Raw genomic sequence first — 23,519 nt, forward strand, 5'->3', positions numbered from 1 at the left:
ACTTAACCAAACCCAAACTCGCAAAATTTTAGCTTTCTCATCTATCGCACACCTAGGATGAATAACCATTATTCTCAACTACAACCCCAATCTAACTTTAATTACGTTCTATCTCTACACCGTAACAACTTCTGCCATCTTCCTCATCCTTAACACAACCAATACCCTAAAACTATCCACTGTTATATCCACATGAACCAAAATCCCATCACTCACCACAATCCTTATGCTCACCCTCCTCTCCCTCGCAGGTCTTCCTCCCCTAACAGGATTCCTACCCAAGTGATTAATTATTCAAGAACTCACAAAACAAGAACTAACAGTACTAGCCACAGCTATTAGCCTACTCTCCTTACTTGGACTTTTCTTCTACCTACGACTGGCCTACTGTGCAACCATCACACTACCCCCAAACTTCACCAACTACATAAAACAGTGACAAACTAACAAACCAACTAACACCATAACCACAACCTTTACCTCCCTATCAATTATGCTCCTGCCACTATCTCCCATAGTACTCGCAATCCCCTAGAAACTTAGGTTATTTAAACCGAAGGCCTTCAAAGCCTTAAACAAGGGCTAATCCCTCTTAGTTTCTGTTAAGGTACACAGGACACTAACCTGCATCTCCTGAATGCAACTCAGATGCTTTAATTAAGCTAGAACCTCCCCCTAGACAGATGGGCTTTGATCCCATAAAATTTTAGTTAACAGCTAAATGCCCTAACCAACAGGCTTCTGCCTACTAGATCCCGGCGCATGTTTAATGCACATCAATGAGCTTGCAACTCAACATGAACTTCACTACAGAATCGATAAGAAGAGGAATTAAACCTCTGTAAAAAGGACTACAGCCTAACGCTTCTACACTCAGCCATCTTACCTATGACTTTCATCAACCGTTGACTATTCTCCACTAACCACAAAGATATCGGCACACTTTACCTTATTTTTGGTGCATGGGCTGGCATAATCGGCACAGCCCTTAGTCTCCTCATTCGAGCAGAACTAGGGCAGCCAGGCACCCTTCTAGGCGATGACCAAATTTACAATGTAATCGTCACCGCACATGCCTTCGTTATGATTTTCTTTATAGTAATGCCTATTATAATCGGAGGATTTGGCAACTGATTAGTACCTCTAATAATTGGTGCCCCCGACATAGCATTTCCACGAATAAATAACATGAGCTTCTGATTACTTCCCCCATCCTTCCTACTTCTCCTAGCATCTTCCACAGTAGAAGCCGGAGTCGGAACAGGATGAACAGTATACCCACCCTTAGCAGGAAATCTAGCCCACGCTGGTGCATCAGTAGACCTTGCTATCTTCTCCCTTCACCTGGCAGGTGTCTCATCCATCCTTGGAGCAATCAACTTTATTACCACAGCAATCAATATAAAACCACCTGCTCTCTCACAATACCAGACACCTCTATTCGTCTGATCTGTCCTAATTACTGCAGTCCTACTCCTCCTCTCCCTACCAGTCCTCGCTGCTGGCATTACAATGCTTCTAACAGATCGAAACCTAAACACCACATTCTTTGACCCCGCAGGAGGCGGAGACCCAATTTTATATCAACACTTATTCTGATTTTTTGGCCACCCAGAGGTCTACATCCTTATCCTGCCAGGATTCGGAATTATTTCCCATGTTGTAGCCTATTACGCCGGTAAAAAAGAACCCTTTGGCTACATAGGCATAGTCTGAGCCATACTATCCATTGGCTTCCTAGGCTTTATCGTATGAGCTCACCACATATTTACAGTTGGTATGGACGTAGACACCCGAGCTTACTTCACATCCGCCACTATAATCATTGCAATCCCCACTGGCATCAAAGTCTTCAGCTGATTAGCAACCCTACATGGTGGAACAATCAAATGAGACCCACCCATACTATGAGCCCTAGGCTTTATCTTCCTCTTCACCATTGGTGGACTGACAGGCATCGTCCTTGCCAACTCCTCCCTAGACATCGCCCTGCACGACACCTACTACGTAGTTGCACACTTCCACTATGTACTATCTATGGGGGCAGTATTCGCCATTCTAGCTGGCTTCACACATTGATTCCCACTGTTCACCGGCTACACCCTTCACTCCACATGAGCTAAGGCCCACTTTGGAGTAATATTCTTTGGAGTCAACCTAACATTTTTCCCACAACATTTCCTAGGCCTAGCTGGTATACCACGACGATACTCAGATTACCCAGATGCTTATACCCTATGAAATACCCTATCCTCCATTGGCTCCCTCATCTCCATAGTAGCTGTAATTATACTAATGTTCATTATCTGAGAAGCCTTCGCATCCAAACGGAAAGTAGTACAACCAGAACTTACCTCTACAAACATCGAATGAATTCACGGCTGCCCTCCTCCCTACCATACCTTCGAAGAACCAGCCTTTGTCCAAGTACAAGAAAGGAAGGAATCGAACCCTCATAAGCTGGTTTCAAGCCAACCGCATCAAACCACTCATGCTTCTTTCTTATGGGTTGTTAGTAAAATCATTACATAGCCTTGTCAAGACTAAATAACAGGTGAAAACCCAGTACATCCCATTCCAACTCCATGGCCAACCACTCTCAATTTGGTTTTCAAGACGCTTCATCCCCTATTATAGAAGAACTTATTGAATTTCACGACCACGCCCTAATAGTCGCTCTAGCCATCTGTAGCCTAGTCCTATATTTACTAGCTCTTATACTTATAGAAAAACTATCCTCTAATACCGTCGACGCACAAGAAGTAGAACTTGTCTGAACAATCCTACCCGCCATTGTCCTAATCATGTTAGCCCTCCCATCCCTTCAAATCCTCTATATAATAGACGAAATCGATGAGCCTGACCTCACCCTCAAAGCCATTGGCCACCAATGATACTGATCCTATGAGTACACAGACTTTAAAGACTTATCTTTTGACTCTTACATACTACCAACTACAGATCTACCACTCGGCCATTTCCGCCTCCTAGAAGTTGATAACCGCATCGTCATTCCAATAGAATCCCCAATTCGAATTATTGTTACAGCTGATGACGTTCTCCACTCCTGAGCTGTTCCTAGCCTTGGTGTAAAAACCGATGCAATTCCAGGACGACTAAACCAAACTTCCTTTATCACAACCCGCCCTGGAATCTTCTATGGTCAGTGCTCAGAAATCTGCGGAGCCAACCACAGCTTCATACCTATTGTAGTAGAATCAGCCCCTCTAACACACTTCGAAAACTGATCTTCACTTCTAACATCCTAATCATTAAGAAGCTATGAACCAGCACTAGCCTTTTAAGCTAGAGAAAGAGGATTATTCATCCTCCTTAATGACATGCCCCAACTAAACCCCGCACCTTGACTTTTTATTATACTTACTTCGTGACTCACTTTTTCTCTTATCCTGCAGCCCAAACTCCTACTATTTATCCCAACCAACCCTCCCTCCAACAAAACACTACTCACTACAAAACCCCACTCCTGAAACTGACCATGAACCTAAGCTTCTTTGATCAATTCATAAGCCCAACCCTCCTCGGAATCCCTCTTATCCTCATCTCACTGCTATTTCCAACCCTATTACTTCCTTCTCCTGGCAATCGATGAATTACAAATCGTCTCTCAACTCTTCAGCTCTGATTCCTCCACTTAATCACAAAACAACTAATAACCCCATTAAACAAAAAAGGCCATAAATGAGCCCCAATCTTATCATCACTCATAATTATACTTCTAGCTATTAACCTATTAGGCCTCCTACCTTACACATTCACACCTACCACCCAACTATCAATAAACCTAGCCCTCGCCTTCCCTCTATGACTTGCCACCCTGCTAACAGGCCTACGAAACCAACCCTCAGCTTCTCTTGGACACCTTCTACCAGAAGGCACCCCAACACCTCTAATTCCTGCTCTCATCATAATTGAAACAACAAGCCTTCTCATTCGTCCTCTGGCCTTAGGAGTTCGCCTCACAGCCAACCTCACAGCTGGGCACCTACTCATCCAACTCATTTCAACAGCCACTACCGTCCTCCTTCCCATCATGCCCACCGTGTCTCTTCTAACTATAACTATTCTACTCCTCTTAACAATTCTAGAAGTAGCCGTAGCAATAATCCAAGCATATGTCTTTGTACTTCTTCTAAGCCTTTACTTACAAGAAAACATTTAACCCTTAATGACACACCAAGCCCACTCATTTCACATAGTAGACCCAAGCCCTTGACCCATTTTTGGAGCAGCGGCCGCCCTCCTCACCACCTCTGGACTAGCCATATGATTTCACCACAGCTCTATCCAACTCTTGCTCCTAGGCCTACTCTCTATAGTTCTAGTGATACTCCAATGATGACGTGACATCGTACGAGAAAGCACATTCCAAGGCCACCATACCCCCACAGTCCAAAAGGGCTTACGTTACGGGATAATTCTATTTATTACATCCGAAGCATTCTTCTTCCTAGGATTCTTCTGAGCATTCTTCCACTCCAGCTTAGTTCCCACCCCAGAACTCGGAGGGCAATGACCCCCTATGGGGATCAAACCTCTAAACCCAATAGAAGTTCCCCTACTAAATACTGCTATCCTCCTAGCTTCAGGAGTCACTGTTACATGAGCACATCACAGCATCACAGAGGGTAATCGAAACCAAGCTACCCAAGCTCTACTTATAACCGTACTATTAGGATTCTACTTTACAGCACTTCAAGCAATAGAATATTATGAAGCCCCATTCTCAATTGCCGACGGAGTCTATGGGTCTACCTTTTTCGTTGCCACAGGATTCCATGGCCTCCACGTAATCATTGGATCCTCCTTCCTCTTGATTTGCCTCCTCCGCCTCGTAAAATTCCATTTCACATCCAACCACCACTTTGGCTTTGAAGCAGCGGCCTGATACTGACATTTTGTTGACATTATCTGACTGTTCCTCTACATAACAATCTATTGATGAGGATCTTGCCCTTCTAGTATATTAATTACAATTGACTTCCAATCTCTAAAATCTGGATCAAACCCAGAGAAAGGCAATTAACATAATCCTCTTTATATTCACAATTTCCATATCACTGTGTATCATCCTAACTTCACTAAACCTCTGATTAGCCCAAATAAATCCAGATTCAGAAAAATTGTCCCCATACGAGTGTGGCTTTGACCCACTGGGCTCTGCCCGCCTCCCATTTTCAATCCGATTCTTCCTTGTCGCAATCTTATTCCTCTTATTTGACCTAGAAATTGCCCTCCTACTGCCCCTCCCATGAGCTACTCAACTCCTCTCCCCTCTCACTACCCTAGCATGAACCTCCGCAGTCATTCTCCTACTCGCATTAGGGCTAATCTATGAATGAATTCAAGGGGGCTTGGAATGAGCAGAGTAACTTCAGAAAGTTAGTCTAGCAAAGACAGTTGATTTCGGCTCAACAAACCACAGTCCTACCCCGTGACTTTCTCAATGACCTTTCTGCATCTAAGCTTCTACTCTGCCTTCACCCTAAGCAGTTTAGGACTAGCCTTTCACCGAATACACCTAATTTCTGCCCTACTATGCTTAGAGAGTATAATACTATCAATATATATTGCCCTCTCTATGTGACCTATTCAAACTCAGACAACATCCCCCACCTTAATACCCATCCTTATGTTAGCGTTCTCAGCCTGTGAAGCAGGCACTGGCCTAGCAATCCTAGTAGCTTCCACCCGAACTCATGGATCAGACCATTTACACAATCTAAACCTTCTACAATGTTAAAAATTATTCTTCCCACAATCATATTACTCCCCATAACCCTCTTATCTCCTCCAAAATTTCTATGACTCAATGTCACCTCGCACAGCCTCTTAATTGCAACCGTTAGCTTACAATGACTTCCTTCAACCTATTATCCTAGCAAAAACCTATCATCATGACTTGGAACCGACCAAATTTCATCCCCCTTATTAGTTCTATCTTGTTGACTTCTACCTCTTATAATTCTAGCAAGCCAAAATCACCTTCAACAAGAACCTCCTACACGAAAATATATTTTTACCATAACCATAATCCCCTCACCCAACCATTCATTATCTTAGCCTTCTCAGCCTTAGATCTGATACTATTTTATATCGCATTCGAAGCTACCCTAATCCCCACCCTAATCCTAATCACACGATGAGGTAGCCAACCAGAACGTCTAAGCGCTGGAATCTACCTCTTATTTTATACACTAATTAGCTCTCTCCCCCTACTGGTAGTAATTCTCTATCTTCACACTCAAACAGGAACTATACACGTGACTATAATAAAACTTTCACACTCACCTCTTTCAAACTCCTGAACAGGCCTCATATCAAGTCTAGCCCTGTTGCTTGCTTTCATAGTAAAAGCTCCCCTTTACGGTTTACACTTATGACTCCCAAAGGCTCACGTAGAGGCGCCAATCGCAGGATCTATACTCCTAGCTGCGCTCCTCCTCAAACTTGGAGGATATGGCATTATGCGTATCTCAATAATTACAAACTCCCTATTAGACTACCTCTACTACCCATTTTTAACCCTAGCCTTATGAGGGGCACTAATGACAAGCTCCATCTGCCTACGCCAAATCGACCTCAAGTCATTAATCGCCTATTCCTCAGTAAGTCACATAGGTCTAGTCATTGCCGCAACAATAATCCAAACCCACTGATCCTTTTCAGGGGCCATAATCCTAATAATCTCACATGGTCTCACCTCTTCCATGCTATTTTGCCTAGCTAATACAAACTATGAACGTATACATAGTCGTACTCTCCTTCTAACACGAGGCCTACAACCCCTTTTACCTCTTACAGGACTCTGATGACTCCTAGCCAACTTAACAAACATAGCCCTTCCCCCTACTACTAACCTAATAGCTGAATTAACTATCATAATTGCACTCTTCAACTGATCCACCTTTACCATTATCCTAACTGGAACCGCAACCCTACTAACTGCAGCCTACACCCTCTACATGCTCCTTATAACCCAACGAGGCCCAACTCCAACCTATATTACAACCATCCAAAATTCAAATACACGAGAACATCTCCTTATAACACTTCATATCCTACCCTCCCTCCTCCTCATCCTAAAGCCAGAGCTAATCTCAGGAATTCCCACATGCAAGCATAGTTTTAAACCAAACATTAGACTGTGATCCTAAAAATAGAAGTTAAACTCTTCTTGCCTGCCGAGGGGAGGTTTAACCAGCAAGAACTGCTAACTCTTGCATCTGAGCCTAAGACCTCAGCCCCCTTACTTTTAAAGGATAGTAGCAATCCACTGGTCTTAGGAGCCATTCATCTTGGTGCAAGTCCAAGTAAAAGTAATGGACTACCCATTAATCCTCAACACTTCTATATTTTTGACCCTGGCTACCCTCTCTATGCCTATCTTACTCCCCCTCCTATCCAAAAACTTTCTAAACTCTCCAACAACCATCATGCACACTGTTAAAACTTCCTTTATAATTAGTTTAGTTCCCATAATCCTCTCCATCTACCTGAATATAGAAAATACCACTTTCTATTGAGAATGAAAATTTATTGCAAACTTCAAAATCCCCTTTAGCCTTAAAATAGACCAATACTCCTTAACATTTTTTCCTATTGCACTATTCGTAACATGATCCATTCTTCAATTTACAACATGATATATGGCCTCAGAGCCCCACACCACAAAATTTTCTCTTTACCTTCTAGTCTTTCTCATTGCAATACTCACCTTAATCGTCGCTAATAATATATTCCTCCTATTTATCGGCTGAGAGGGAGTTGGAATTATGTCCTTCCTCCTGATTGGATGATGACATGGCCGAGCAGAAGCCAACACCGCCGCACTTCAAGCCGTACTTTACAACCGTATTGGGGATATTGGACTAATCCTCTGCATAGCATGACTGGCATCCTCAATAAACACCTGAGAGATCCAACAGCAGTCCTCCCCAGACCAAATACCCCTTCTCCCTCTCTTAGGACTCATCCTAGCTGCCACAGGTAAATCCGCCCAATTTGGCCTACACCCATGACTCCCTGCAGCTATAGAAGGACCAACCCCGGTATCCGCCCTACTCCATTCCAGCACAATAGTAGTTGCCGGAATCTTCTTACTTATTCGCACTCACCACATATTATGTAACAACCAAATTGCCCTAACTATATGCCTTTGTATAGGTGCCCTATCCACCCTATTTGCCGCTACATGCGCTCTTACCCAGAACGACATCAAAAAAATTATTGCCTTTTCCACATCCAGCCAACTAGGACTAATAATAGTCACTATTGGCCTAAATCTACCCCAACTAGCCTTCCTACACATCTCCACACACGCATTCTTTAAAGCCATACTCTTCCTCTGCTCTGGGTCTGTCATTCACAGCCTTAACGGCGAACAAGACATTCGAAAAATAGGAGGATTACAGAAACTACTTCCTACAACTACTTCGTGCCTAACAATTGGAAATTTAGCTCTCATAGGAACACCATTTTTAGCAGGGTTTTACTCAAAAGATCTCATTATTGAAAGCCTTAACACCTCCTACCTAAACACCTGAGCACTTCTACTAACCCTTATAGCTACAGCTTTCACCGCAACTTACAGCCTACGTATAGCCCTACTAGTACAAACTGACTACACCCGAATTCCCTCCATTACTCCTATTAATGAAAACGACCCAGCAGTCACAAACCCAATTACTCGTCTTGCCTTAGGAAGTATCATAGCTGGCCTACTAATTACCTCCTATATCTCCCCTGCAAAAACCCCTCCTATAACCATACCGCTAATCACAAAAACTACTGCTATCATTGTTACAACATTAGGCATTATTCTGGCATTAGAATTATCAAAACTCACACACGCCTTCTCTACCCCTAAACAAAATACCACTACAAACTTCTCCAGCACTCTAGGATATTTTAACCCCCTTATACACCGCCTCAGCCCCACTAAGCTCCTAAACAACGGCCAGAACATTGCATTCCATTTAATCGATCTATCTTGATATAAAAAAATAGGCCCAGAAGGGCTAGCAACCCTTCAACTCAAAATATCCAAAATCTCAACCACCCTACACTCCGGACTAATCAAAACCTATCTAGGATCCTTCGCTTTATCTATCCTTATTATAATCTTATTCACACAGAACTAAGAGTTAATGGCCCCTAACTTACGAAAACATCACCCCCTTCTAAAAATAGTTAATAATTCTTTAATTGACCTCCCAACACCGCCAAACATTTCCGCCTGATGGAACTTTGGATCACTTCTTGGCATCTGTCTAACAATCCAAATCACCACTGGCCTCCTACTAGCAATACATTATACAGCAGATATCACCCTGGCATTTACATCCGTCGCCCACACATGCCGAAATGTTCAATTCGGCTGATTAATTCGAAACCTTCATGCAAACGGCGCTTCCTTTTTCTTCATATGCATTTACCTGCACATCGGACGAGGCTTCTACTATGGTTCCTACCTATATAAAGAAACCTGAAACACAGGAGTTATTCTCCTTTTAACTCTAATGGCAACTGCCTTCGTAGGATACGTCCTCCCATGAGGCCAAATATCATTCTGAGGCGCTACAGTAATTACTAACCTATTCTCAGCAATTCCTTACATTGGCCAAACACTTGTAGAATGAGCTTGAGGAGGATTCTCAGTCGACAACCCCACACTTACCCGGTTCTTTGCCCTCCACTTCCTCCTCCCATTCCTAATTGCAGGCCTCACCCTCATCCACTTAACTTTCTTACATGAAACAGGCTCAAACAACCCCCTAGGTATTTATTCAGACTGTGACAAAATCCCATTCCACCCCTATTTCTCGATAAAGGATATTCTAGGCCTTTTGTTCCTCCTCATTCCCCTGATAACACTTGCCATATTCTCACCTAACCTCCTAGGAGATCCAGAGAATTTTACACCCGCAAACCCACTAGTAACACCTCCCCACATCAAACCTGAGTGGTACTTCCTATTTGCATATGCTATCCTACGGTCAATCCCAAACAAATTAGGGGGAGTTCTAGCCCTAGCCGCCTCCGTCTTAATCCTATTTCTAGCCCCATTCCTCCACATATCAAAACAGCGAACTATAACCTTCCGACCTCTCTCCCAACTTTTATTCTGAATCCTAGTAACAAATCTTTTAATCCTTACATGAATCGGTAGCCAACCAGTCGAACATCCATTTATTATCATCGGACAACTTGCCTCAACTACGTACTTCACAATCATTCTCATCTTATTTCCTATCACCAGCCTCCTAGAAAATAAGATACTCAACCTCTAACTACTCTAATAGTTTATAAAAAACGTTGGTCTTGTAAACCAAAGACTGAAGGCTGCCCCCTTCTTAGAGTTTCCCAAAAAACACCCAAACACCCCCCAACTTTCCAATCAACACGTACATCAAGGGGAGGGGCCCCCCCCTCCCCCCCATACCCTACGGTATGTACTACTTTGCATAGCATTCTCCACCACATTAGACATATCATGCATGTAGGAGAATCTGACATAACATTATTGCAAATCCATCCAAATATTCCATACTATCTCCCATACAATCCAAAACTCGTCATCAACAGACCTAGGCACATTCCCACACAAGAACATAACATGTCATGTTCTAGGAATAACACCGCTAACCGAACTAAAACCTAAAACTGCCAGTTTTCGCATAAAATCCCCCTCAACACGAGGAACGTCACAGGACCTAAAACCCATGGTCCATGGACCACTCACCACTTAACCTTGCTCTATGTACCAACCAAGAAGTGCTGGGTTATTTATTAATCGTACTCCTCACGAGAAACCAGCAACCCGGCGTTAGTAATGTTTATCATGTCCAGCTTCAGGTGTATTCTTTCCCTTTCCACCAATAACCCACTCTCATAACTTGCTCTTTGTCGCCTCTGGTTCCTCGGTCAGGGCCATAACTTGCTTAATTTTCCTAAACTTGCGCTCCGTTACTAATGGTTGGGGATGCTTGGCCAATTTGGACCTCGTGATCGCGGCATTTTCCCTTTTCTAAACTTTTGGTTTTTTTTTTTTGGGTAGATCTCAATAAGCCCTTCAGAGTGCTCCGCCAGGGGGCTCCCATATATGGTTGACATGTACCCCTTATGGTCGGCGAGCGGTTTTCTCACTTTCGCGTGAAAATTAATGATATGGTTTCCAAGTGTGCTATTCGGTCTCATAATTGATGTACTGATGCACCGTCACGTGCTGTTGGCTTGGTTTTTCCATTACGTCTCTCATCAAGTTGCAGTTTAATTAATGCACGCCAGACATGATTTTTGTCGTCAATTTCACAAAAAATTGCAAAAAATTGCAAAAAATTTGCCATTTTTTGCAATGATCTAGGGACTTTCCCTCTAATCATCAATAATTTTTGTTTTTTAAACTTTTAACAAAAATTTCAAATTTTATAAACTTTCCATTCCCCTAATTTTCCAATTAAAACATTTGTATCATCAATTTGTTAAATTTTTTTAATACACTTTAATTCACCCCATCATTTCCCTTTATCATTCATTTGTTAATTGCTTGTTTGTTTGTTTGTTTACACTTTAATTCACCCCATCATTTCCCTTTATCATTCATTTGTTAATTGCTTGTTTGTTTGTTTGTTTACACTTTAATTCACCCCATCATTTCCCTTTATCATTCATTTGTTAATTGCTTGTTTGTTTGTTTGTTTACACTTTAATTCACCCCATCATTTCCCTTTATCATTCATTTGTTAATTGCTTGTTTGTTTGTTTGTTTACACTTTAATTCACCCCATCATTTCCCTTTATCATTCATTTGTTAATTGCTTGTTTGTTTGTTTGTTTACACTTTAATTCACCCCATCATTTCCCTTTATCATTCATTTGTTAATTGCTTGTTTGTTTGTTTGTTTACACTTTAATTCACCCCATCATTTCCCTTTATCATTCATTTGTTAATTGCTTGTTTGTTTGTTTGTTTACACTTTAATTCACCCCATCATTTCCCTTTATCATTCATTTGTTAATTGCTTGTTTGTTTGTTTGTTTACACTTTAATTCACCCCATCATTTCCCTTTATCATTCATTTGTTAATTGCTTGTTTGTTTGCTTGTTTACACTTTAATTCACCCCATCATTTCCCTTTATCATTCATTTGTTAATTGCTTGTTTGTTTGTTTGTTTACACTTTAATTCACCCCATCATTTCCTCTCACCCCCCACCCCCCCCCCCCCCCCCCCAATTAATCACCCCTGCTACTCTAATTAACATCCGCCCACATGGGCCTTTAACAATCAACCCCAAACTTTTTTCCAACCCTTCAGAAAAAAAGGAATCAAACCTTTATCACCAACTCCCAAAGCTGGCATTTTCATTAAACTATTCTCTGAACCACACCACCTTAAATCGCCCGAATCGCCCCCCGAGACAACCCTCGTACAAGTTCTAGTACGACAAACAACGTCAACAACAGACCCCAACCCGCAATTAAAAATTGACCAACCCCCCAAGAATAAAACATGGCCGCTCCCTCAAAATCCAACCGAACAGATAAAACACCCCCACTATCCACCGTGTTCATCCCCAACCACTCTAACTCAGACAGCCCTACAATAAATACCCCACCCCCCAGCACTAAAACTAACCCAACACCATACCCAACAACCCGCCAGTCCCCTCAAGTTTCAGGAAATGGATCTGCTGCCAATGAGACCGAATACACAAAAACCACCAACATCCCACCTAAATATACCAGAAATAGCACTAATGATACAAAAGACACCCCCAAACTCATTAACCATCCACACCCCACAATAGACGCCAACACTAACCCCACTACTGCATAATATGGGGAAGGATTAGAAGCAACTGCTAATCCCCCTAAAATAAAGCTAACACTTAAAAATAGTATAAAGTATGTCATAACAATTCCTGCTTGGCCTCTATCCAAGACCTTTGGCCTGAAAAACCATCGTTGTAATTTCAACTACAAGAACATAAGACCTTAACAAATCCACCCCTTTCTACCCCTCAAAGCCCCTCAACAACACATTTTTGTTATCCAATTGAACTACTTCCCCAACCACTAAACAGACCCTAAATCAATGTCAACCATCACTACAACTAAAACAAGCCCCAATAATAATCACTATGCCTAAAACAGTCCTAGTCCTTGTAGCTTACAATAAAGCATAACACTGAAGATGTTAAGACGGCTATTGCACATACCCAAGGACAAAAAAGACTTAGTCCTAACCTTACAGTTAGTTCTTGCCAAATATATACATGCAAGTATCCGCATCCCAGTGAAAATGCCCTCAGCACCTTAAAAAGACAGCAGGAGCAGGCATCAGGCACACCACTCCAATTGTAGCCCAAAACGCCTTGCCTAGCCACGCCCCCACGGGTTTTCAGCAGTAATCAATATTAAGCAATAAGTGTAAACTTGACTTAGTTAAAGCAACCTACTAGGGTTGGTAAATCTTGTGCCAGCCACCGCGGTCACACAAGAAACCCAAATTAACTTTATACGGCGTAAAGAGTGGTTTTCCACTATCACTACAACTAAGACTGAAATGTAACCAAGCTGTTATAAGCACAAGATACATCTAACACTCCCATAGAAATGATCTTAGCTTCATGATCAACAAAACTCCACGAAAGCCAGGACACAAACTGGGATTAGATACCCCACTATGCCTGGCCCTAAATCCTGATGCTTTCACCACTTAAGCATCCGCCTGAGAACTACGAGCACAAACGCTTAAAACTCTAAGGACTTGGCGGTGCTCCAAACCCACCTAGAGGAGCCTGTTCTATAACCGATAACCCACGATACACCCAACCATCCCTTGCCAAATCAGCCTATATACCGCCGTCGTCAGCCCACCCCTAAACTGAGGGTTTAACAGTGGGCACAACAGCAACATCCCACTAATAAGACAGGTCAAGGTATAGCTCATGAGATGGTAGAAATGGGCTACATTTTCTAACATAGAATACCTCACGACAAGGAGTGTGAAATCACCCCTAAAAGGTGGATTTAGCAGTAAAGCAGGATAATAATGCCTCCTTTAAGCTGGCTCTGGAGCACGTACATACCGCCCGTCACCCTCCTCACAAGCTATAATTAATTCTATTTATAATAAACCCCTAAGCTAGAGATGAGGCAAGTCGTAACAAGGTAAGTGTACCGGAAGGTGCACTTAGTCTACCAAGGCGTAGCTATAACTAAAGCATTCAGCTTACACCTGAAAGATATCTGCCCCATATCAGATCGCCTTGAAGCCTAACTCTAGCTCTTCTACCAAATTACATATAAACCAAGTTAATACCACCTATTAAATCAAAACATTCTCATACTCAACCTAGTATAGGCGATAGAAAGGTAGACTCAAGACGCAATAGAGATCATGTACCGTAAGGGAAGGATGAAATAGTAATGACAACCCAAGCAATAAACAGCAAAGACCAGCCCTTGTACCTTTTGCATCATGATTTAGCGAGAAACTACCCAAGCAAAACGCCAATTTAAGCTTGCCCCCCCGAAACCCAAGCGAGCTACTCACGAGCAGCTATCTACTGAGCAAACCCGTCTCTGTTGCAAAAGAGTGGGAAGACTCGTTAGTAGAGGTGAAAAGCCAATCGAGCTGGGTGATAGCTGGTTGCCTATGAAATGAATCTTAGTTCCCTCTTAATTCACCTCCCAGGACTACACTCAACCCACATGAAGCGAATTAAGGGCTATTTAAAGGAGGTACAGCTCCTTTAAAAAAGAGTACACTCTCCCCTAGCGGATAAATTCATTTATTACTTAACTGTGGGCCTTCAAGCAGCCACCATTAAAGAATGCGTCAAAGCTCCTCTCCCAAAAAATCCAAACTCCCTTATGACTCCCTCTTCCCCAATAGGCCAACTTATATTAAATAAGAGAATTTATGCTAAAATAAGTAACTAGGGATCCCCTCTATGGCGCAAGCTTACATTACAACATTATTAACAGTCCACAGGATATTTTCTAACCTTAACAAGACCTTATACCCAAAACTCTGTTAACCCACCTATGGAGCGCCCCCAAGGACGATTAAAATCTGTAAAAGGAACTAGGCAAATCCAAGGCCCGACTGTTTACCAAAAACATAGCCTTTAGCAAACCAAGTATTAAAGGTGAAGCCTGCCCAGTGACAATACGTTCAACGGCCGCGGTATCCTAACCGTGCAAAGGTAGCGCAATCAATTGTCCCATAAATCGGGACTTGTATGAATGGCTTAACGAGGTCTTAGCTGTCTCCTACAGATAATCAGTGAAATTGATCTCCCTGTGCAAAAGCAGGAATATCCCCATAAGACAAGAAGACCCTGTGGAACTTTAAAATCTGCTACCACTCCCATTAACAATACCCACCTATAGGACCCACTCCCCGGGATTTTGCTGGTGTGCATTTTTTGGTTGGGGCGACCTTGGAGACAAACTCAACCTCCAAATACCAGATAATCCATCTTAACCAAGAACTACCCATCAACGTGCTAATAGCAACCAGACCCAATATAATTGAGTAATGAACCTAGCTACCCCAGGGATAACAGCGCAATCTCCTTCAAGAGCCCACATCGACAAGGAGGTTTACGACCTCGATGTTGGATCAGGACATCCTAGTGGTGCAACCGCTACTAAGGGTTCGTTTGTTCAACGATTAACAGTCCTACGTGATCTGAGTTCAGACCGGAGTAATCCAGGTCGGTTTCTATCTATGTTATAACTCCTTCTAGTACGAAAGGACCGAAGAAGTAAGGCCTATACCACAAGCACGCCTTCGCACCCAGTAATGAACCCAACTAAATTACTAAGAGCTTCACCACAACTCCCTCCTAGAAAAGGACCGCTAGCGTGGCAGAGCTTGGCAAATGCAGAAGGCTTAAGCCCTTTACCCAGAGGTTCAAATCCTCTCCCTAGCTCCGACACAAATCACATGACAATTCACTTAACCCTCACTTACCTTATCATATCAATATCCTATGCTCTCTCCATCCTCATCGCCGTAGCATTTCTTACCCTAGTTGAACGTAAGATTCTAAGTTACATGCAAGCCCGAAAAGGCCCTAATATTGTAGGACCATTCGGTCTCTTACAACCTATAGCAGATGGAGTGAAGCTATTTATCAAAGAACCTATCCGTCCATCAACTTCATCCCCCTATCTATTTATATCTACCCCTATATTAGCCCTTCTCCTAGCAATTACAATCTGAACACCACTTCCCCTACCCTTTCCCCTTACCGACCTAAACCTTGGCATACTCTTCCTTCTAGCCCTATCTAGCCTGGCAGTCTATTCAATTCTATGATCAGGATGAGCCTCCAACTCAAAATATGCCTTAATCGGTGCCCTCCGAGCAGTCGCACAGACTATCTCCTATGAAGTTACCCTGGCCATTATTCTCCTATCCGTAATTATCCTTAGTGGTAACTACACCCTCAATACCCTGGCTACAACTCAAGAGCCTCTCTACCTCATTTTCTCCTCCTGACCCCTAGCAATAATATGATATATCTCCACTCTTGCCGAAACAAACCGTGCTCCATTTGACCTGACAGAAGGAGAATCTGAACTAGTCTCAGGGTTCAACGTAGAATATGCCGCAGGACCATTCGCCTTATTTTTTCTCGCCGAATATGCTAACATTATACTAATAAACGCACTCACAACCATTCTATTCCTAAACCCTAGCTCACTTAATCTCCCTCAGGAACTCATTCCCCCTACTCTAGCTACAAAAACCCTCCTCCTTTCCGCAGGATTCTTATGAGTCCGCGCCTCTTATCCTCGATTCCGATATGATCAACTCATACATTTGCTCTGAAAAAACTTCTTACCCCTAACATTAGCCTTATGCCTATGGCATACCAGCCTCCCTATCTCCTATGCAGGCCTACCTCCCTACCTAAGACACTCAAGGAAATGTGCCTGAATCCAAAAGGGTTACTATGATAAAGTAAATATAGAGGTATACCAGCCCTCTCATTTCCTAATTTTAGAAAAGTAGGAATCGAACCTACGCTAAAGGAATCAAAATCCTCTATACTCCCTCTATATTATTTTCTAGTAAGGTCAGCTAATTAAGCTATCGGGCCCATACCCCGAAAATGATGGTTTAACTCCTTCCCTTACTAATGAATCCCCAAGCTAAACTAATCTCCACAATAAGCCTGCTCTTAGGTACCTCAATCACAATTTCAAGTAACCACTGAATAATAGCATGAATCGGCTTAGAAATTAACACTTTAGCTATTCTCCCATTAATCTCTAAAAGCCACCATCCACGAGCCATTGAAGCCTCTACTAAATACTTTCTAACCCAAGCAGCCGCATCTACGCTACTTCTATTCTCCAGCATGACCAATGCATGATTCTCTGGCCAATGAGACATCACCCAACTAACCCACCCCATATCATGCATACTACTAACTATTGCAATCTCAATTAAATTAGGCTTAGTCCCATTTCATTTCTGATTTCCAGAAGTTCTTCAAGGCTCAACTATGACAACATGCCTCCTACTAGCCACAGTCATAAAATTTCCACCAACCACACTATTCTACTTAACATCCTCTTCACTCAACCCAACTCTCCTATCTTCAATAGCTATTGCTTCCGCTGCCCTAGGTGGCTGAATAGGACTTAACCAAACCCAAACTCGCAAAATTTTAGCTTTCTCATCTATCGCACACCTAGGATGAATAACCATTATTCTCAACTACAACCCCAATCTAACTTTAATTACGTTCTATCTCTACACCGTAACAACTTCTGCCATCTTCCTCATCCTTAACACAACCAATACCCTAAAACTATCCACTGTTATATCCACATGAACCAAAATCCCATCACTCACCACAATCCTTATGCTCACCCTCCTCTCCCTCGCAGGTCTTCCTCCCCTAACAGGATTCCTACCCAAGTGATTAATTATTCAAGAACTCACAAAACAAGAACTAACAGTACTAGCCACAGCTATTAGCCTACTCTCCTTACTTGGACTTTTCTTCTACCTACGACTGGCCTACTGTGCAACCATCACACTACCCCCAAACTTCACCAACTACATAAAACAGTGACAAACTAACAAACCAACTAACACCATAACCACAACCTTTACCTCCCTATCAATTATGCTCCTGCCACTATCTCCCATAGTACTCGCAATCCCCTAGAAACTTAGGTTATTTAAACCGAAGGCCTTCAAAGCCTTAAACAAGGGCTAATCCCTCTTAGTTTCTGTTAAGGTACACAGGACACTAACCTGCATCTCCTGAATGCAACTCAGATGCTTTAATTAAGCTAGAACCTCCCCCTAGACAGATGGGCTTTGATCCCATAAAATTTTAGTTAACAGCTAAATGCCCTAACCAACAGGCTTCTGCCTACTAGATCCCGGCGCATGTTTAATGCACATCAATGAGCTTGCAACTCAACATGAACTTCACTACAGAATCGATAAGAAGAGGAATTAAACCTCTGTAAAAAGGACTACAGCCTAACGCTTCTACACTCAGCCATCTTACCTATGACTTTCATCAACCGTTGACTATTCTCCACTAACCACAAAGATATCGGCACACTTTACCTTATTTTTGGTGCATGGGCTGGCATAATCGGCACAGCCCTTAGTCTCCTCATTCGAGCAGAACTAGGGCAGCCAGGCACCCTTCTAGGCGATGACCAAATTTACAATGTAATCGTCACCGCACATGCCTTCGTTATGATTTTCTTTATAGTAATGCCTATTATAATCGGAGGATTTGGCAACTGATTAGTACCTCTAATAATTGGTGCCCCCGACATAGCATTTCCACGAATAAATAACATGAGCTTCTGATTACTTCCCCCATCCTTCCTACTTCTCCTAGCATCTTCCACAGTAGAAGCCGGAGTCGGAACAGGATGAACAGTATACCCACCCTTAGCAGGAAATCTAGCCCACGCTGGTGCATCAGTAGACCTTGCTATCTTCTCCCTTCACCTGGCAGGTGTCTCATCCATCCTTGGAGCAATCAACTTTATTACCACAGCAATCAATATAAAACCACCTGCTCTCTCACAATACCAGACACCTCTATTCGTCTGATCTGTCCTAATTACTGCAGTCCTACTCCTCCTCTCCCTACCAGTCCTCGCTGCTGGCATTACAATGCTTCTAACAGATCGAAACCTAAACACCACATTCTTTGACCCCGCAGGAGGCGGAGACCCAATTTTATATCAACACTTATTCTGATTTTTTGGCCACCCAGAGGTCTACATCCTTATCCTGCCAGGATTCGGAATTATTTCCCATGTTGTAGCCTATTACGCCGGTAAAAAAGAACCCTTTGGCTACATAGGCATAGTCTGAGCCATACTATCCATTGGCTTCCTAGGCTTTATCGTATGAGCTCACCACATATTTACAGTTGGTATGGACGTAGACACCCGAGCTTACTTCACATCCGCCACTATAATCATTGCAATCCCCACTGGCATCAAAGTCTTCAGCTGATTAGCAACCCTACATGGTGGAACAATCAAATGAGACCCACCCATACTATGAGCCCTAGGCTTTATCTTCCTCTTCACCATTGGTGGACTGACAGGCATCGTCCTTGCCAACTCCTCCCTAGACATCGCCCTGCACGACACCTACTACGTAGTTGCACACTTCCACTATGTACTATCTATGGGGGCAGTATTCGCCATTCTAGCTGGCTTCACACATTGATTCCCACTGTTCACCGGCTACACCCTTCACTCCACATGAGCTAAGGCCCACTTTGGAGTAATATTCTTTGGAGTCAACCTAACATTTTTCCCACAACATTTCCTAGGCCTAGCTGGTATACCACGACGATACTCAGATTACCCAGATGCTTATACCCTATGAAATACCCTATCCTCCATTGGCTCCCTCATCTCCATAGTAGCTGTAATTATACTAATGTTCATTATCTGAGAAGCCTTCGCATCCAAACGGAAAGTAGTACAACCAGAACTTACCTCTACAAACATCGAATGAATTCACGGCTGCCCTCCTCCCTACCATACCTTCGAAGAACCAGCCTTTGTCCAAGTACAAGAAAGGAAGGAATCGAACCCTCATAAGCTGGTTTCAAGCCAACCGCATCAAACCACTCATGCTTCTTTCTTATGGGTTGTTAGTAAAATCATTACATAGCCTTGTCAAGACTAAATAACAGGTGAAAACCCAGTACATCCCATTCCAACTCCATGGCCAACCACTCTCAATTTGGTTTTCAAGACGCTTCATCCCCTATTATAGAAGAACTTATTGAATTTCACGACCACGCCCTAATAGTCGCTCTAGCCATCTGTAGCCTAGTCCTATATTTACTAGCTCTTATACTTATAGAAAAACTATCCTCTAATACCGTCGACGCACAAGAAGTAGAACTTGTCTGAACAATCCTACCCGCCATTGTCCTAATCATGTTAGCCCTCCCATCCCTTCAAATCCTCTATATAATAGACGAAATCGATGAGCCTGACCTCACCCTCAAAGCCATTGGCCACCAATGATACTGATCCTATGAGTACACAGACTTTAAAGACTTATCTTTTGACTCTTACATACTACCAACTACAGATCTACCACTCGGCCATTTCCGCCTCCTAGAAGTTGATAACCGCATCGTCATTCCAATAGAATCCCCAATTCGAATTATTGTTACAGCTGATGACGTTCTCCACTCCTGAGCTGTTCCTAGCCTTGGTGTAAAAACCGATGCAATTCCAGGACGACTAAACCAAACTTCCTTTATCACAACCCGCCCTGGAATCTTCTATGGTCAGTGCTCAGAAATCTGCGGAGCCAACCACAGCTTCATACCTATTGTAGTAGAATCAGCCCCTCTAACACACTTCGAAAACTGATCTTCACTTCTAACATCCTAATCATTAAGAAGCTATGAACCAGCACTAGCCTTTTAAGCTAGAGAAAGAGGATTATTCATCCTCCTTAATGACATGCCCCAACTAAACCCCGCACCTTGACTTTTTATTATACTTACTTCGTGACTCACTTTTTCTCTTATCCTGCAGCCCAAACTCCTACTATTTATCCCAACCAACCCTCCCTCCAACAAAACACTACTCACTACAAAACCCCACTCCTGAAACTGACCATGAACCTAAGCTTCTTTGATCAATTCATAAGCCCAACCCTCCTCGGAATCCCTCTTATCCTCATCTCACTGCTATTTCCAACCCTATTACTTCCTTCTCCTGGCAATCGATGAATTACAAATCGTCTCTCAACTCTTCAGCTCTGATTCCTCCACTTAATCACAAAACAACTAATAACCCCATTAAACAAAAAAGGCCATAAATGAGCCCCAATCTTATCATCACTCATAATTATACTTCTAGCTATTAACCTATTAGGCCTCCTACCTTACACATTCACACCTACCACCCAACTATCAATAAACCTAGCCCTCGCCTTCCCTCTATGACTTGCCACCCTGCTAACAGGCCTACGAAACCAACCCTCAGCTTCTCTTGGACACCTTCTACCAGAAGGCACCCCAACACCTCTAATTCCTGCTCTCATCATAATTGAAACAACAAGCCTTCTCATTCGTCCTCTGGCCTTAGGAGTTCGCCTCACAGCCAACCTCACAGCTGGGCACCTACTCATCCAACTCATTTCAACAGCCACTACCGTCCTCCTTCCCATCATGCCCACCGTGTCTCTTCTAACTATAACTATTCTACTCCTCTTAACAATTCTAGAAGTAGCCGTAGCAATAATCCAAGCATATGTCTTTGTACTTCTTCTAAGCCTTTACTTACAAGAAAACATTTAACCCTTAATGACACACCAAGCCCACTCATTTCACATAGTAGACCCAAGCCCTTGACCCATTTTTGGAGCAGCGGCCGCCCTCCTCACCACCTCTGGACTAGCCATATGATTTCACCACAGCTCTATCCAACTCTTGCTCCTAGGCCTACTCTCTATAGTTCTAGTGATACTCCAATGATGACGTGACATCGTACGAGAAAGCACATTCCAAGGCCACCATACCCCCACAGTCCAAAAGGGCTTACGTTACGGGATAATTCTATTTATTACATCCGAAGCATTCTTCTTCCTAGGATTCTTCTGAGCATTCTTCCACTCCAGCTTAGTTCCCACCCCAGAACTCGGAGGGCAATGACCCCCTATGGGGATCAAACCTCTAAACCCAATAGAAGTTCCCCTACTAAATACTGCTATCCTCCTAGCTTCAGGAGTCACTGTTACATGAGCACATCACAGCATCACAGAGGGTAATCGAAACCAAGCTACCCAAGCTCTACTTATAACCGTACTATTAGGATTCTACTTTACAGCACTTCAAGCAATAGAATATTATGAAGCCCCATTCTCAATTGCCGACGGAGTCTATGGGTCTACCTTTTTCGTTGCCACAGGATTCCATGGCCTCCACGTAATCATTGGATCCTCCTTCCTCTTGATTTGCCTCCTCCGCCTCGTAAAATTCCATTTCACATCCAACCACCACTTTGGCTTTGAAGCAGCGGCCTGATACTGACATTTTGTTGACATTATCTGACTGTTCCTCTACATAACAATCTATTGATGAGGATCTTGCCCTTCTAGTATATTAATTACAATTGACTTCCAATCTCTAAAATCTGGATCAAACCCAGAGAAAGGCAATTAACATAATCCTCTTTATATTCACAATTTCCATATCACTGTGTATCATCCTAACTTCACTAAACCTCTGATTAGCCCAAATAAATCCAGATTCAGAAAAATTGTCCCCATACGAGTGTGGCTTTGACCCACTGGGCTCTGCCCGCCTCCCATTTTCAATCCGATTCTTCCTTGTCGCAATCTTATTCCTCTTATTTGACCTAGAAATTGCCCTCCTACTGCCCCTCCCATGAGCTACTCAACTCCTCTCCCCTCTCACTACCCTAGCATGAACCTCCGCAGTCATTCTCCTACTCGCATTAGGGCTAATCTATGAATGAATTCAAGGGGGCTTGGAATGAGCAGAGTAACTTCAGAAAGTTAGTCTAGCAAAGACAGTTGATTTCGGCTCAACAAACCACAGTCCTACCCCGTGACTTTCTCAATGACCTTTCTGCATCTAAGCTTCTACTCTGCCTTCACCCTAAGCAGTTTAGGACTAGCCTTTCACCGAATACACCTAATTTCTGCCCTACTATGCTTAGAGAGTATAATACTATCAATATATATTGCCCTCTCTATGTGACCTATTCAAACTCAGACAACATCCCCCACCTTAATACCCATCCTTATGTTAGCGTTCTCAGCCTGTGAAGCAGGCACTGGCCTAGCAATCCTAGTAGCTTCCACCCGAACTCATGGATCAGACCATTTACACAATCTAAACCTTCTACAATGTTAAAAATTATTCTTCCCACAATCATATTACTCCCCATAACCCTCTTATCTCCTCCAAAATTTCTAT

The 23,519-nt window shown here is 42.9% G+C and overlaps 2 long non-coding RNA genes and 2 pseudogenes across 3 annotated transcripts in view; 3 read left to right on the top strand and 1 right to left on the bottom strand.

The window, feature by feature from the left end:
* The first annotated feature begins 4 nt into the window (after positions 1–4).
* Positions 5–538, top strand: LOC127465410 (NADH-ubiquinone oxidoreductase chain 2-like; annotated as a pseudogene).
* Positions 539–3,206: 2,668 nt separating this feature from the next.
* LOC127465413 (uncharacterized) overlaps positions 3,207–23,519 on the bottom strand; it is a 35,678-nt gene continuing 15,365 nt past the window's right edge. The window contains exons 2-3 of one of the 2 annotated variants that reach the window (XR_007902178.1): positions 21,116–21,230; positions 3,207–3,538 (exon numbers count right to left, since the gene is read on the bottom strand). This is a non-coding gene — a long non-coding RNA (uncharacterized LOC127465413). Of the gene's footprint in view, positions 3,539–21,055; positions 21,231–23,519 lie in introns of both variants that reach the window. The other variant, XR_007902177.1, reaches the window with a different exon arrangement.
* On the top strand, positions 3,549–22,665 carry LOC127465414 (uncharacterized). Its single transcript, XR_007902179.1, has 2 exons — positions 3,549–4,855; positions 22,297–22,665. It is a non-coding gene; the product is annotated as an uncharacterized LOC127465414 (long non-coding RNA).
* Positions 16,141–18,230, top strand: LOC127465411 (NADH-ubiquinone oxidoreductase chain 2-like; annotated as a pseudogene).

The sequence above is a fragment of the Manacus candei genome, unplaced genomic scaffold, assembly GCF_025592945.1.
Source record: "Manacus candei isolate 608988 ecotype Guabito, Panama unplaced genomic scaffold, ASM2559294v1 h1tg000382l, whole genome shotgun sequence".
In the NCBI taxonomy this organism is placed as follows: domain Eukaryota; kingdom Metazoa; phylum Chordata; class Aves; order Passeriformes; family Pipridae; genus Manacus; species Manacus candei.